Source organism: Pinus tabuliformis, chromosome 9, assembly GCF_031772625.1.
Source record: "Pinus tabuliformis cultivar Carrire ecotype Pingquan chromosome 9, CPIR1, whole genome shotgun sequence".
Taxonomy (NCBI): Eukaryota; Viridiplantae; Streptophyta; class Pinopsida; order Pinales; family Pinaceae; genus Pinus; species Pinus tabuliformis.
The window spans coordinates 1,199,619,270-1,199,631,202 of NC_142307.1; the positions used below are offsets into that span (position 1 = coordinate 1,199,619,270).

General features: G+C 39.4%; 1 pseudogene; it reads left to right on the top strand.

The window, feature by feature from the left end:
• The first annotated feature begins 6,977 nt into the window (after positions 1-6,977).
• LOC149152839 (GDP-mannose 3,5-epimerase 1-like) lies at positions 6,978-10,423 on the top strand (annotated as a pseudogene).
• Positions 10,424-11,933: the final 1,510 nt, after the last annotated feature.

The window sequence follows — 11,933 nt, forward strand, 5'->3', positions numbered from 1 at the left end:
ATTCCTTGATATTCTTATTTCTAAGAATAGTGATGGTTCCCTCGCCCATCAAGTTTTTCGAAAGAAAACTCATACGAAGCAGTATCTTCATGTCAGTTCCCACCATTTCCTGGCTCAAAAGATGGGTGTTCTCAATACCCTTGCTACTCGGGCCCTAAGGATCTCGGACAAGAAGAGCTTTGAGAAAGAAAAATCCCATCTGCTTGATGTCTTTGTTGAGAATGGTTATAGTAGATACATGGGTCAGAGGGCTTTCCTTAAAGCTTCCAAGAATTCTCTGACCAAAAGGGAACCGAAGGAACGAATTCCAGGTGTCCATCTTCCGTATGTTCAGGGGACCACTGATAAAATTGGAAGGATTCTCAGGAAGCATAGTATCCCTGTGACCTTTAGGCCCCTGAACACCATTCGTATGTCCCTCAGATCAGTGAAGGATCCTATCGACCCTAAGGATATGAAAGGTGTTTATATGATCCCTTGTTCCTGTGGGACACACTATATTGGGGAGACTAGTCGCTCCATTAATCAAAGGATTAGCAAGCACGTAGCGGACCTTAAGCATAGGAGAGCTAAGTCTTCCGCTTTAGCTGAACATGCTGAGAAAACCAATCATCATGTTTGTATTGAGGAGGCTAGTGTTATTGCTAGGGTTTCGCATTTCCATCATCGAAAATTTAGGGAAGCGCTGAGATTGAAAAGAGGCCAACAATCTCAATAGAGAGGATGGCTGGAAAATCAGTAGGTGTTGGGTCCCAGCACTCTCTTCCTAGTTGTTTGTTTCCACCCCCCTCTTAAGGTTTTATTATTATTATTATTATTATTAGATTTATTTTTATTTTTATTTATTTATTTTTATTATTTATTTATTTTTATTTTTTCTCTTCATTATTTTCTCCTTTCATTTATTTATTTAATTATTTTTTAGAGTTAATTTTTTCATTTCTTATAGTCCTTTAATTTTCCATGTGATTTATAATTAGCTTTTAATTTTAATAATACTTCTGAATAATCACCCATTTCAATTATTTTTATATATATACTTTATATTACTTCATATATTAGGTCCCTTATAACTAATTTTCCATTTAAATTCTAATCAACTTATATTTTTAACTAATTTTCTAACTAACCTAACATCCTTATGATTTTACTTTATTTTATTATAAGGTCCTTTATGTAACTAATTTTCCATTTAATTATTAATTAACTTTTTACTTTATATATTTGTATTTAGGCATTCAATTTATTCATATATTATAAGGTCCTTTATCTAACTAAATTTCCTTTTAAATACTATTTAACTTATAATTTTAATAATATTTTTTGAACTAAATACCCATTAAAAATATCTTTTATATTTTTAAGCGATTGGTCCTAAATATTACTGATTAAATTTATAAAATAATTTTGACCTTGGTCCTAGAGTCAAACTAGCCGTTGGTCAAGTTAGCCGTTGGAGGCTTGCTCAGACTATTTAACTTGCTAAGCTGGATCTGTTTTGGTTCGAAACGCGTCGACAAATAGTATCCCATGTGATGTTCGCGGAAAAATCTCTCACAAATCTATACTAATTATATAATCTTTAAAAAAATTATATATTCTAATAATAGAAATTTTTACTGATTATATAATTTTTTATTAAAAAACATATACTAATTATATAATCTTTAATTAAAAGAATATTATATATTTTTTTATTAAAAAAATTATACTAATTATATATTCTAAATATTCTAAATTAAAATATGACATATTCTAATCGCTAATTTAAAAAAAAATTCATAAATCATATGTTATAATTAATACTAAATTAAAATATGACATATTCTAATCGCTAATTTAAAAAAAAAATAATAAATCATATGTTATAATTAATACAGGTTATAATTATATATTTAAAAAAAAAAATCATATGTTATAATTAATACAGGTTATACTTATATATTAAAAAAAACATCTTTCAAAATCATTGAAAAATAAACCTACTAAAAAACCAAAACATAAGCTATTCTACTAAAAAGAACCAGTTAACCTTCAGTTAACCTTTTTTTTATAGATCTAATTACCCGCTCTAGTGACTTTTGGTTCAATTTATTTTTGAATTTTTGTTCTATTTTTAAGCCCTTTTAGTTTTTTTAATAGTAAAAACATATTCCGTGGTGATTATAAAAAGAGAACAGGGTGCCCCCAATATCTCACGACAGATATTTCATATTTGTTGAGAAGCGGGTGCATTGGGACTCCTATATTAATCTCAATAGTTCTTTCATATTGTTGTGAAGAAGACGTGTGCGTTTTTCATAGATTTGAGGTGCTATTAACTCATCTTCCATTCTGAGAAGTTTCAGAGAGCCGTTTGCATTGAGGTCTGTCCTCTTCTAGGAACTCCCTTTATCAAATTCGGTCTTTTCCTGCTCATAATAGTTAATCATGAAAGTTTCTAAAAGTGCTTTTCTTGGTTTGATATTGATGTTTTCAATAATCAATCAGGAAGTTTTAGCAGTGCCGGTCACTCTTCAGTATTGAAACTTTTAGTAGCCAACCATTAAACCTTCAGCAATGTATTGCGTCATTTAATAATCAAACTTTTAACTGTAAATGATGGAGTTCTTAACAGCGTCATTGGCGTTGAAATTATTTCATGTTTTTGATGGGAATCTTTGGTGAAGTTTTATCTCCGGTTTTTTGGTTTTTAAAACTGCGTTCTGTGTTTTGTTATGGGTTATGGGGACGCCTGTTCCAGCTGAGATACCTGATGTGTTGACCAAGTATGCAGATTTGATGTCTGATGAGCTTCCGAAGAAACTTCCACCAAGGCATGCAGTGGACCATAGCATTGAGCTTGAGCCAGGAAAGCAACCCCCGGCTAAAGCACCTTATCGGTTGTCAGGGCCTGAGTTGGAGGAGTTGAAATGAAAGTTAAAGGAGTTAACTGATGCAGGTTTCATTAGACCTTCAAGGTCCCCTTATGGAGCTCCAGTATTGTTCCAGCGGAAGAAGGATTCAAATGAGCTATGGATGTCCTGTGATTACCGTGCATTGAACAAGCAGACGGTAAGGAACAGGTATCCTTTGCCATTGGCTGTTGATTGCTTTGACAAGCTTGCGAAAGCTCGAGTGTTTTCCAAGCTAGACTTGAGGCATGGGTATTATCAGGTGCAGATAGCTGAAGGAGACGAGAAGAAGACTGCGATAGTAACAAGGTATGGTAGCTTTGAGTTCCTTGTTATGCCATTCGGGTTGTGTAACGCTCCTGCTACGTTTTGCACTTTGATGAACGATGTTCTACGACCATACTTGGATTCGTTCGTAGTAGTGTACTTGGACGATATAGTGGTGTTCAGTGACAATATGGAGGATCATAAGAAGCACTTGGCGATGGTGTTCGAGGCACTGAGGGCAAATCAGTTGTTCTTGAAGAAGTCTAAGTGTGTGTTCGCTCAGACCGAGATTCCGTTCCTTGGGCATATTGTTGGTCAAGGGTACATACGGATGGAGCCGAGCAGAGTGAAGGCGATCGAGGACTGGGTTGAACCGAAGAATGTCCATGAGATGAGGGTGTTCTTGGGCATGACCAACTACCAACGGAAGTTTGTAGAGGGGTACTCCAAGGTGACATCGGCACTGACAGACCTATTGAAGAAAGACAAGAGGTGGAGTTGGACGAACAAATGTCAAGAGGCATTTGATGACTTGAAGAAGAGGATGGTTACAACACCGATACTGAAGTTGCCTGACTTCGAGAGACCGTTTGAGGTGCACATTGATGCTTCGGATTTTGCCATAGGAGGAGTTCTTATGTAGGATGGGCGTCCGGTGGCGTACGAGAGTCGGAAGTTGCAGGATAGAGAACGGAGGTATCCGGTCCATGAGAAGGAGATGACTGCCATCATCCATTGTCTTCATGTGTGGAGGCATTACCTGATTGGGAAGCCGTTTGTTGTCAAGACTGACAACGTTGCAGCAAGTTATTTTGCTTCACAATTGAAGCTTTCTGCGAAGCAAGCTCGTTGGCAGGACTTCTTGGCAGAATTCGACATGACTATCGAGTATAGACCGGGAAGGCACAATGCGGTAGCAGATGCCCTTAGTAGGAGGGGACAACTTGCAGCAATGGAAGGTGAAGACCGTCAGCAAGGAGTAGGAGTCGAGTTCAGATGTCAGAAGAGATGCAGAATAAGATCAAGGAAAGTGTTGAAACCGATACTTTGGCGCAGAATATAGTGAAGCAGATAAAGGAGGGGAAGACACGAAAGTTCTTTCTACGAGACGGGTTCTTGTTCTTTGGAAACCGACTCTATGTTCCAAAGTCATCTGGACTCAGGAGGCACCTTTTGAAGGAGTGCCACGACTCACCATGGGCTGGCCACCCAGGGATGCGTCATTCTTTGGCATTGTTGGAGAGAGGATTCTTTTGGGAGAAGATGCGGGAGGATGTGGAGGAGTATGTACATACGTGCATCATTTGTCAACAGGACAAATCGGATACTCAGAGGCAAGGAGGACTGTTGCAGCCTTTACCGATTCCAGAGAGGCCATGGATGAGTGTCTCGATGGACTTCATCACTCAGTTACCACAGGTTCAGGGGTATAATGGGATTATGGTCGTGGTTGATCGTTTTTCCAAGTATGCTGTCTTTGTTCCTACAAAGATACCTTGTGGAGCCAAGCGGACTGCGGAGTTATTCTTTAAGAACATAGTGAAGTATTGGGGGATGCCATTGAGCATTGTGTCGGATAGAGATCCGCGATTTACAGGGAGATTTTGGACCACATTGTTCAAGCTAGTCGGGACAGAGTTGTTGATGAATTCGAGTTACCATCCGCAGACAGATGGGCAGACCGAGAGGATCAACGCATTGTTGGAGGACTACTTGCGACATTATGTGACAGTTGATCAGAAGAATTGGCTTGAACTCTTGGATATTGCTCAGTTTAGCTACAATATTCAAAAGAGTTCTGTGACAGGGTATAGTCCATTTGAGTTGGTGAATGGACAGATGCCGGTTGCACCGCATACCATAGTGACGGGAGGCTTCTTGAGAAGTCCTCATGCAAAGAAGTTCATGAAGGCTTGGGAGGAGACTTTGGAGTTAGCACGGTTGCGCTTGCACGATGCTGCAAGGAGGATGAAAAAGTATGCTGATCGTGGAAGACGGGAGGCACACTTCAGTGTGGGAGATATGGTGTTTCTCAGGATTACCGGGGAGCAGTTTCAGCCAGCCAAGGGGACGACGAGCAAACTGACACGGAAGTATGAGGGACCATTCTGAGTGAAGAAGAGAGTGGGGGAAGTTGCTTACGAGCTGGAGCTTCCACGCCATATGCACATGAAGCACTCAGTTTTTCATGTGAGTCTGTTGAAGTGATGTAGACTTGATTCAGACCATCCAGAGAGAGTTGAACCGATGAGAGGACCAGCCGGGATTGTGGACAAGCCAGGATTGGAGTTGGAGAAGATTTTGAGGCTCAGAACTACGGGAGTTGGTTGCCACATGAGAAGGGAATTTCTTTGAAAATGGAAGAATGCACCGGAGGAAGAGAGTTGGGAATCGGAGGAATCGCTTTGGAGATGGAAGGACAAGATCGAGAAGTACAACAGGAAGTTGATGAGAAGAGCAGGATTGTCGAGGGCGACAATGATTTCCAGTGGGGGAGGATGTAATGCCCTGCGCTCTCGGGCACGAGCGCGCGCGTTCACTCCGTCGCAAAACTAAACGAAAACAGAAAATGCGAGCTCCAACAAGGCGCAAGTATATTGTGCGATGGGTTGGCACTCCGTTTTTATAGTGTAGGCTGGGCAAAGCGAACAAGGGCAGGCCGACGCATTGGAGGGGCGTTTGGATGACTATTCAGGGCGCTGGCTACACGATGGTGAGGTCGACTGGACGAAGGTCGACGCTCTTCGTTTGGGAGTATAAACACACGAAGATGCGCTCATTTGGAGCAAGCACCTTCGCATCTCATCTTTGCACAATTGGAAGTGCGCACAAGGGGAAGTGCGAAGTAACCGCAAGTCGCACTATGGGATGTGCCCGCCTAGTCGGGCGACGAAGTATTGCGGAGTTTCGGTTGTAGTGTGGGCGGTGGAGCGCATGGGCCTCCGCACACCAAAGTTACACGAAGTTTTGGTTTGGGTTGGGCACGGGTCGTGCACGGGTGCACCTGCCTATTCAACGAAGGAACTTGTGTATATTGTATATTGTTTCGGTTGAAGGTTGAGGCAGACCGTCGTGCGCTCTTGCACGTGCGGGCACCCGCCTTGTTTATAAACGCCGGTGGAGCGCGGCTCCCGGTCATTGTAATCTTTCTCTATTATAATAAAAAGATTACTTCTTGCATATTATCGGGTTATTATTATTGTTCTTGTATTATTGATGGATTCCGCACATTAATAATGTTAAATTCATGTTTATTATGAATTGTTGAAGGCGTAGTTCGTAAAGTTAATTAACGATGGATAAAGTTATTAACTTAGGTGGTGCCGCACCCGGCCAATTAAACGAAAAAAGAATTGGGAGCGTGACAAGGTCCCTCGAGGTGTTTGAAGGTCTCAACAATGAATCTCTCAAAACCCAGAACATAAACAATCGAACTCGCAAGACTTAAAGCATGAACAATGCTTCCCTGAATTCTATCAGTTTATGCCCATTGGACGATGGATTTGAGTATTTGCGATTCTTTTTCTTTTAACTAGAGATGGATTTCTCCCAAACTTATTAGGTTTGAGCCATAGTTGCTTCTTGGGTCATGGTCAAGACTTCTTTTTCTCCATTTAGACCAAGAATTCCATTGAATTTCAGTAGTTCTGACCTACTTTTGCATTGCGGGTTATGAATCCAAGTACTTTCATGGTCATTTTTAATATCTTTTTCTGCTTGGCTGCCATTTATTTTGAGGATTTTCAACACGGAATGATATCTTACTCTGGTTGTGTTATTGCAGAATTGTTGTACATGCTTCTTTCACTGAGTACCATGGGAAGCATTGGGGCTGATGGAGTGACCTATGGGGAATACACCTATCAGAATCTGGATAGAGAGCTATACTGGCCAAGTGAAAAATTGAGAATTTCCATCACTGGAGCTGGTGGTTTCATTGCCTCCCATATTGCCCGGAGATTAAAATCTGAAGGGCACTACATTATTGCCTCTGATTGGAAGAAGAACGAACACATGACTGAGGATATGTTCTACAATGAATTTCATCTTGTGGATTTGAGAGTTATGGACAATTGCTTGGCTGTTACCAAAAGAGTTGACCATGTTTTCAACTTGGCCGCAGACATGCGTGGTATGGGATTCATTCAGTCTAATCACTCTATACAACACCATGATCAGCTTCAACATGCTTGAAGCTGCACGAATTAATGGTGTTAAAAGGTCAGACCTGGTTTTGTTTCTGCACTCTGGATTGTATTGTTTGTCATTTTGCTTTTTGTTGATGTTTTCTCTTTCTTTTGCTCATGATTGTGCCCACCTAAATACATTTTAATCCTGTCTCTATCAAGAGCCCAACCAAATCGAGTATCAAGAGGGATAATTTCTTAAATGGTACAAACCTGTTTTAGAACGAGCACAAAACATTGGTAAAATATTTACACTTCAAAAGATTTAATCCTTTTAATGCTTAAAGATTTAATCCTTTTAATGCTTAATGAGGTTCTGAAGTTAAAATGAATCTAACCTAGTTTATAGGAGTACTAACTTTTTATTTTTGAAAATTGAAATTCCCATGCAACCAATACTGCAGATAATATTTGAGTTTGACAGAACATCAAATTATTTGCAAAAAAACATAACCATTTTACCCTCATGATCAAAGGTTGTTTGATCGCTCGATATGCATGGCATATCTTTCATAAGCTATTTGTTGCTCTGCAGGTTTTTCTATTCTTCTAGTGCATTCATTTATCTGGAATTCAAACAATTGGAGACCAACATGAGCTTGAAGGAGTCTGATGCTTGGCCAGCTGAGGTATGTAGCCATGTGTTGCTTTAAAACTCCGGTAATGCTGTTTGGTGCTATCTCACATAGCATTTTGGTTCGTAAGGCAATGGAAGATGTGAGTACTGAAATTTGTTTAGGAAGAGGTTGGATGTTTGATGAGAAGAATTTATGTGTGATCCTATATTGTGGTCCTGACTGATTTCAAGGTTATTTCAACTATTCGAACTAATTGAATATTCAGAAAGTTATTGTAAGAGCATACCTTTGAAGTAGGACACTCTGATTTGTTAGTGGTACACTCTAGATTTATCGGGGCCTCTGTAGCTTGGAGAAGTGATGTAATTCCATAGGAATTGGTTTAGCATAGGAACTGATTTGTTAGTTACTAGCTTGTGATTACTGTAATTGTTAGATCTAGCCTGCTTCCCCAGCTAGAAGAGTTGTCTTATGCAAGATTAAGATGTTATAGCTCATTCTCACTTGAACCGTTTACTGATTAATGATCCGATTGCTCTCTAGCCTCAAGATGCCTATGGCTTGGAAAAGCTTGCCACAAAAGAATTGTACAAACACTACACCAAGGACTTTGGTATAGAATGCAGGATAGGGCGTTTTCACAACATTTATGGTCCTTTTGGCACATGGAAGCTATGTTACGAGAAACGACAATGAAACGAGAAACAGAGTTTTGAGGTTTCACATTCAAGAAACGAGGAGAGATAAAAAAAACATTAAAATTACTTTAAAAACTCATTTACTAGAATACCAAGTATTCCAAACCCATCCTTCTTCCTAGCAGTTTTATTATGTTAACCAAAATTCAACAATATATTAATGAACTATAGCATGCAACAAAACAAAACACCAACAACAAATTAACAATTTAATGAAAGTAACTAAATACCTAAAAATGTCATCTTCCCTTTTAAGTATATGTTGAGTGGGGATTGATCTCTGTTGAGAACCATAGATTTGTGTATTTAGGTGGACAGATGGGGAAAGATCTGTGATCAGCTTGTACAGAGGATTGCTGGTTATAATAAGAAGAAGTAAAAATCTCGGTTATAGAATGACCATCTGATTCATTCCAGAAGGTTCTGGGGTTAAATTATTCCTCTTCTTCCATTCAGAGACATACCTATTGGACCATTAATGATTTTATTGAATAATTATCTAACATAATTAATAGCCCCCAACTGAGACATTCCATATTTGCAGGTGTCACAGGTTTGCGGGTTTCGCAGTTTCAATCCATGATCTATACAGAACGAAACTAAAGATATTAAACTCTTGACATTAAAAATAAATACCAAATCATTACTTCAATCGTTGAAAATTTATTCATCCTAAATTGTTACCCTAAGCTGCGCAATGGAAAATGAAAGTAGTTGTCTCTCTGCATGCCGTGCGTTTTGCACAATGCTTTTTTGGGACAAGAGTTAACCGGAGTTTCTAAGATGTAACCGAGGAGAACTCGGTGATGACTAAACCTTGTGGCATAAAACTGTTGTAAGAAAAAATGATCCATTTCAGAAAAAACAAATTTAGCACCAACAAAGACTAGAACGACGTTGGGAACGACATTTTCCGTACCGTCTCGTTTCTAATGTGTTTTTTTGTAGAAACGGTTGTCGTCGTCCCGTTTCTGGTAACATAGCATGGAAGGGTAAGTTATGAGAAATGATAAGCTGTAAATTGTAATGATGGTGGGATGCTCGTATTTATTGTCCCTTTGTTGATAAACTCATTTGCTACTGCAGGTGGACGTGAGAAGGCTCCTGCTGCCTTTTGTAGGAAGACAATCACATCTACTGATAGGTTTGAAATGTGGGGGATGGCAAGCAAACACGATCCTTTACATTCATTGATGAATGTGTGGAGGGTGTCCTGAGGTACCCAAGCTTGGAATGGCTTTTCAAATTTAGTTTTGGGGACCTAATTCTTGCAACCGGTTTGTTCAGATTCATCTTGTTTCTTCTAAAAAATATTTATGTTGATATTCCAGGTTGACTAAATCAGACTTTAGAGAGCCAGTGAATATTGGCAGTGATGAAATGGTGAGCATGAACGAGATGGCTGAAATGGTGTCAAGCTTTGAGGATAAAAAGTTGCCGATACATCACATTCATGGGCCAGAGGGTGTACGTGGTTGGAATTCTGAAAATACACTGATCAAGGAAAAGCTACGCTGGGTGCCAACCATGAAGTTGAAGGTAAGATTCTAGGTATTAGACTTTCAGACTGTTACACTGGCCCTTGTGTATTAAAGGAAAGATGCAGAGTCACATATGTTTACTTCTACTTCTGGTTTTGGCAGGATGGCCTGAGAATTACTTATTTCTGGATCAAGGAACAAATTGAGAAGGAGAAGGCTCAGAGAATCGATCTCTCCATCTATGGGTCTTCCAAGGTGGTTGGCACTCAAGCCCCTGTTCAACTTGGTTCTCTTCGTGCTACTGATGGAAAGGAATGAACACCTATCCCTGGTTAAGGCCATAAATAATAAGTCAGTTTTCTATAAGGTTAGTGAGATGGTTAGCAGCTGTAGAACAAAATTATTTTGTCTGCTATTCTCAATTTTCTCTTTGGTTCAATAAGTTCATTTTGACTGGATGGTTTTTTCATGCCATCTAAATTATTTTTTTTTTACAAATTCGGCTGCTGGTTGTATTAAAAAAAGATAGGGAGGCTAAGCTCCAGTATTACATGAGTAGTGCTCACAGGATGAGCTTGGAATTGGATTACATTAAAGCATTCTGCTAAATTTATTTCATTTTCAACTTGAAAAGTACTGACACAGGAATAGATTCAAACAAACTGAAAAAGAAGTAAACAAACTTTACAAAACATCTAATCTATACTTATGTGACTGATCTGTCGAGAAGTGGACTCTTCGGGTTTGTCGTCAGTGCTGACTTGCCTCAAGCTTGACGACCTTGTTGGAGCTGCGTTTTTCTTTTCTGCTGTTCCGTTTTTCTTGTTGTTCCTTTTCTATTGTTCATTTTCTGCTGTATTTTCTGTTTTTCCTTTTTCTGTTGTTCCGTTTTTTTTTGCTGTTCTTTTTCTGTTGTTCCTTTAGATCGGTTGTTCCTTTAGAATTGATTATCCTAGTAGCGGAATCAATGTTCTCATCCAAGAGGCGTTGATGCGTTCTGATTTGCTCAAAAGCTTCCTGCAAGTCTCGACGGTGAAGATAATATTCGCTGCGGGCCATCTGGAGGTCCTCGGCTTTGTCCTGAAGAAATGCTAAAATACTGCTCCAGCAAGCTGTAACTGATGAGACAGTGAAAACCAAACAAGGGATCTGAAGAGCAGGGAAGAGGGAGGAAAGAGGGCTCAGAGAATCGAGAGCAGAGCGATAAGAAATTTCAGAAAAAATACAGTCTGATGCTAAAGAAAATAGGTGGTCACGCATTCTGCACGAGCAACATAGATTCAAAAAATCTAAGGAGACCGCAGGGAGAAAAGGGGGGATTTCCAATGGCGTGGAACATATAGCCTCGAGATTGCTTTTGATTTGGTTAGGGTACGCCTTAAGCAAGATGTGAGTCTTTAGATATGAAATTTTTTTACAAGTCATGGGAATCATGGAAGAAATTGGAATTGTTCCTCGTTGTTACAAAGGATATTTCCTTTTGGTCTTATACAAGCTTGGTTGGCGCGTTTATTAGCTTCCCGATTGATGGTCTGAAGGATATGGTAAAATTGGAAATCCTGAGTTTGATTGATCATGACTTGGCATCTGCTGATGGTTTGCTGTAAGAAGATGTTGGAGGCTTTTCGTTTTCTAGTCATTAAACTGATAATGATAGTAGAATTGCCGAAGATCATAGCTTTCTTGATTTCATGAATTTGTAGTTGAAGAATTCCTTGATAGAGCGCCAAAGCCTCTGCTTTGTTGTTTGAAAGGATCCCTAATCCCCACTCAAAGGTGACTAAGGGCTCACCATTGGGTTTGTAGATAACTCCCCCTGCTCCCGCCG